Raw genomic sequence first — 6075 nt, 5'->3', positions numbered from 1 at the left:
TTTATTCCCCTGATTGCCGAGGAGAAGGAGGAGGCGGGCGCGGGGGCGGAGGAGGGGTGACGGCGATGGGGAGGGGGTGGGGTGGCTGCGGGAACGGGGAATGGCAGGCAGAGAGACTTGTGGAAGGCAGAGGCTCCGTCTGGCTTCTCCGGGCAAGTCAGAGGGAGGTGTCTGGGGGTGGGCAGCGGGAGGGCCGGGCGTCAGAGCAGCCGGGCGGAGACGGGCCGGGAGCAGCCCTCCATACAAGGCAGAAAGGAACTCCCAAAGTCGGCGTCGCCTTGCTCCCGCCGCCCGGCGTGAGCAGGGGGAACGGACCCAGCCCCGCAGGGCTCTAAGGGGACAGCCAGTCGCCCAGCGGGCACCCCCAGGCTGCAAAGGCTTCAGCCGAGGACTTGGCTCGTGTCTTCGGGGGTTATTTTTGCACATGCAGGCAGCGTTCCCCCAGCCCTTTCCCCAGGCGCAGAATCCGCTGCCTGCCTAGGAATCGTGAAGTGATGTGACAACCAATGTAGGAGGGGTTTGTATTGCATTTAAAAGCACCACTGTTGACAATCTACCAGGTGGCACTATCTGCCCGGGTGTGCCAGAGGTTAGAGCCTCTGGTGGGGCTGGATGCCAGTTGTGCTAGCGGCCGCACGCCCAGGTACGGCTCCGCTCACCTGGCGAGGACAGAGCCTCAGGGGCCGGGCTGGTGACGGGCGGAAAACGACCTGATGCTGTGAAATCTTCCCAGTCCTGCCGTTCAGTAGGCAGAAGGGCGGAGGGGTGGAGGGAGGCATTCTCCGCCTAGGGAGGACGGCACTGTGAGAAGGGCTTTTTAACAGCCTAGTGGGACTGCCTGCCGAAGGGTCCAAACGCCCTGCTCTGGCCACTGGGCAGCCCCGCCTCACAAGGGTGCCGCAGGGGAGTTCACTTTGTTAATGTGAAGGCATGAAAAGGGTAAGCAGCAGGAACAGGTGGCACCCTGCGAAATGAGCCTGAAAGGTGGAGGAGGAATTAAGGGACGGGGAGAGAGCTAGGGAGGAGCAGTGTGAGACAGGTTTTACCTCCACCCTCGGGAGAAGTAGTGGCGGGGCGAGCCGAGGCCTTCTCGTAGAAAGAACGGGCGGAGGGGTCTTCCCTCAGGCCTCTCCCGCCCAGCACAGGCCTCCTTTCAGAAGGGACCTCTAGTAGTTTATGAGAACACTTTTGACATGAAGCGCAGAGAACGCAATTCGTCGTGAGAAAAATGACCATCCTGCCTATGTGAAAAAATCTGTTATTATCCGGGTGGCTGTAAAGTGTTTAGCCCTTCCTTAGTTCTAGGAGGAGCTTATGAAAGGAGAAAGACCCTTATTAATTCGGAATTGATTTGCCAGCTCTCTGAAGGCAACCTCCCAAAACAATGGCTGATCATCATCATAATAATTATTATTATTATTGGCCAGATTTTAAGTGTATGTGATTTTATGACGCTCGGCCCAGTGATGTTTTTCCTTCCCTCTTCTATCTCCTTCTTTATGCCTTATTTGTTTTATGTTCTCTGCATCTCTATGTTTCTCTTTGTTTCTTTCTTCCTGCTCTGAGTGGCCTCACAAAAGGCACCCCATCGCGTCTTAACTTAGTTTGTTTTATGCTAGACATAGACAGTGTGGCAGCAGGAGCCTGCAAATGAGAGATGAAGTGGGATGTAATGGGATTGAAAACTAGAGCTCAGGAAGGATATTTTATATAACCGAAGATAGCTTTCCACTCCAAAATTAGATAACCAAATAGTCAAATCCATCATTTCTTCAATTTTTAATGATTCAAAGCAGATTTTCTTTCTCAGCATGAGGATTAAGAAGATCAGAATTAGATGCAATTATTGTCTACATGATATGTTAGTATCATAAAAGTCTCACTACATAAAAATATCATTACAATATATTCTGTCAATTATTTCAATAATGACTCCAGACTTTCTAGTATGGTACACCGATTCCAATTTTATGTCTTTAGGAGAAAAGGTTTAAAGAATAAAAGAATGTAATAAACTCCTAGAGAAGGTAAGTCAGACTTCAGTGTTAACTTGGTTGGCCTTTAAGCCAAATCTCAATTTCTTTGGATCACTCTGATGAAGCACTGTGTTCTCTAATATCTGACGCTGTTGAAGAAAGATACTGCTTCTACAATTTTTACTGAAAGCATTAAAAAGTTGATAACTGTAAGCCTTAATCATTGTTTAATACTCTGTTGTGAGATTTGCTATTAATTGTTTTTTATGAACCTAAGCCTTTTTAATGAGGATATTCAAAATGTGTTTTTTATTTCTTATGTATAGCTAAACAAGGCCATTCCCACAACATAGCATTATGTTTCTATTGGATTAACTATAGCCTTCTACAATGCATTTTTCTGCTCAGTTCTGTTAGTTTGGAAAATTCCATAAAAATTTGATCATATCCCATTAGTTTTAATACAATTTTGCAAAATCACCAAAATTTGCTATTCAAGGTAAAATGTTTATAAATCCAAGGACTGATGATAAAACTGTTGTATTATGGGCTGTAAACGAGCAAGAAGTCACAAATCAGCATCTACTATTTATTTAAGAGAAATATTTTAAGTAGAAAGTAAATTAATGAAGATTTTGTATTTAATTATTTCCAGCAGAAAGTTTAAAGAAGATTTAATTCATGCAAAACACAGACTTTTATTTATAACAAATTTGTGATTGGTAGCTTTTGCCTCACCATCAATTGTTATTACTTATAAATGTTTACTTTGTTCATATATGTTTCATTTTTATCATTTAAAAATGAACAAAGAACAATGTGAATCTATTAGCTATAAAATGTGACTCTTACTCCTTTTTTGTTTTAGGTTATGCTATGAATATTGGTAGCATAAAATTCCTTATCCGTTGTATTTTTTCTATAAGCATATTTTTCTATGATTTTTTTCAGTAATTCAAATCTAACTTCTTAAATATTTTGGCTTAAAGAATAAGACAAAGTAACCTAATAGAAATAGTTTTTATCTTTCTCTCTTCTTTTATTCTCTCATGTACAGACAGACATACAAAACACTGAAAAGGAAAATAATGTCTTGGCCACAAAATTTTAAAAGGCAGTGATAAATATACTTAGCTTTTTTGCATATCTTAAGAAAACTAAGGTGAAAACCTTGACAAAAGGCCTTATTTGCTATAAATATATAGGAGTATACGACCTATTTCTGAGATAAAGACAGGATGTAAGAGCCATGGACAGAAATACAGTACTTGGGAGCTGAGGTGGTATCATACTTCTATGTATACACAGATACGAGCCAGAGAAAGCCAGAGTTATAGACAAATGGACAGAAAGCTTAAACTATCTTACTTCTTTGGGGAATACTTTCAGGAGACAAGAATAATAAAGAAAGCAACTCAGAAGTATCAGTTCCCAAGAGAATGGTTAAGAGAGTGAGTAGTGATCTTTAAGAGTTCATGCTCAGTACCTTTAAAGTACAGCAGCACATAGAAGCCTTCATAAAAAACACCGTGGAGAAGAAACTACCCTAAGTTAAGAAACATGGTCAAATATTTCCCACAAACAAGATGAATATTTAAAAGAAATTTTTCTTTGGTCCAAGTAATGCAGTTGTTAAGGGATATGGCATTAAACTTTTAAGGAAAAAAAAACCCTTTTCTAAATGGCCACAAAGTAACTTAACACTCAACACGTATTTATTGGAAGTTTATTATTTGCCCATCAGAGTCCTATATTGGCAAACTTATGCTAACTTAAGTATTTAGAAAAATTAGCTGTTGTATCTTACAATACCACCATATCTTTAGCTAAGTGAAAGCTTTTATGTTATTCTGTTCTTGAATCTCTGCTAATCATAGAATTTTTCATTCAATTCTCTTTTCTGGTTTTATTTTTACTCTTCCTCTCCCGTCTTCCTCATTAAACACAAACACATCTCAGAAAAAAATCAGAAAAATTAGGGCCTACAGCATGGCTTCCTATTTTTTAAAAAAACTTCTATTTGACTCTAAAATCTAGATTTCATAGTAAGTTCCTTCTTCACTTCATAAATAGAGCTGGAATTTTTTTGAATGGTAAGTTATAATACAAAAGTATACAGAATCCATTTATTTAGGCCTACATAAACAAAGGAAAATAGAGAATTTGGTCATTTATCCAAATATTCACTAGCAGTGAAAATGTAATGGGAAATGGTTAAGTGGTAGATAGTAAAAACTGAAATAACCAAAACTAATAACTGTTGACACTCTTTCCATTTTTTGAATTTTATGGATGCAGCCTTCTGTGAGAGAGGAAGAGAGAGATCATCTATTGATAGTGTTCTTCTGGTACCAGGTTTTTCACATTCTCTAAACACAATAAAACACCATTATAACATAGCATATTTCTATGAGAATTTGGGTATATCATGGATCAAATTTACCTCCTGAATAGTATAACTCCTTACAGTAGGCTACAAATAGCACACAGTTAGTCTACCACATGGGTGTCCATAGAAGCACCACAAAACAGTGTTTGTTGCTAGTGTTTTCTCACTAGGCAATAATGAGCATGGGAGTGAAAATAATGAAAGCATTTATTTTCTTTTTGAAGCCACATATTTTAGATTTATATGATTAAAATGCCTGCCATTATTACAAAGAATATATGAGTATCTGGACATACCAGTGAACTTACAGTTAAAACACTGTATTTCCATTGATAGGTGAGTAAAATAGAGATTATGTTATAATCATCTATAACAGACGGGAGATGTAAACTTTTTGAGTTTGGTATTTCAAAACATTTGAAAACCAATATGGAGCAAATATTATCCAGTAATAGTATTTTCTTCAAGATGTACAAAGTGGTACGATATAATTCTTAAGGGTTCCTGATAATTTGAAGAAAAAAAAATACTTTGGCGCCTAAGCTGAAGTATATTGTTGTATATTATCTAATACTCTATCTTATTTTCATCATTGAATTAATAGTATTTGAACATTTCATACCTTTGAACCTAAGGATAAGGATTTAAACAACTCTGTTCTGAAAATAGTTTGTGTTTTCTCCATTTGGAATTTATATACATTGATTTTCTTTTTCTTATTCACAATTCTTTAAATTTTACTCTAGGGTGGCCAATTCTCTTAAGAATATGGTTCTCTCAGAATGTTCATAGCTAACTAGAAGAAAAGAATTGGTTTAATAAATTTTCCAACCAAGATGGTCAAAGTAAAACAGTAAACTGAGTCTTGAGTTTCAAGCTGAGGGTATTTATTACCTGGATGTTACTGCAAGTCTTTCTGTTACACAGAGATCAATCTATCTTTTGCCAAGATATCATTCATTTTTTAAAATTTTAACTTCTCAATATACGTTGTAATTGATTTTCATGACCCTTTACCCGTTCCTCTTACCCACTCCTTCTTTCTCCCCCCCGCCACATATCTGTTCACTTGTCTTAAAAAGTTCAAGGAATTGTTGTGATTGTTGTGTCTTCTCCCCCCGCTTTATTTGTTTCTGTGTTTATTTATTTATTTATTTTTAGCTCCCACAGATAAGTGAGAACGTGGTATTTCTCGATATCATTCATTTTTATGGATATATTTTATACTGTCAGAATAATTCAGATTAATTTTTAGTTAGTTCAAACCAAACAACCAAATGCATAACTTTAAAATATCAAATGAAGAGCTCCAAAGTGAAGATTTTTGTTTTTATTACATGCCGATAACATTGAATAAGCTAGCTGCCATTAGTAATGATCTTAACTTTATTTAATTATGTCATTTCACATATGACTAGCAGTCATCATTTGTAACAAGAGCAAGCATATTTGTGATTGGAAGAGCTGTATATATTCAGTCACATCTGTGTCTTTATTAGTATCTGAAAAGTCCTGATGTGCAAGACCTAGTACTTTTCAAAAGATTATGAGAGTATTTTTGGATTTCTTATGTATTGTATTGAATGTATGTTTCCTTTAAACTACATTTTTATTTATGAAAATATGTAAACTATTTTTCTTTCAACAACAGCAACAAAATAATCATCAAAGATGAATTGTCACCATAAACGTAGTTACAACACTGTGTCC

Source organism: Galeopterus variegatus, unplaced genomic scaffold, assembly GCF_000696425.1.
Source record: "Galeopterus variegatus unplaced genomic scaffold, G_variegatus-3.0.2 Scaffold0, whole genome shotgun sequence".
Classification (NCBI taxonomy): domain Eukaryota; kingdom Metazoa; phylum Chordata; class Mammalia; order Dermoptera; family Cynocephalidae; genus Galeopterus; species Galeopterus variegatus.
This window is presented reverse-complemented; position numbering follows the sequence as displayed.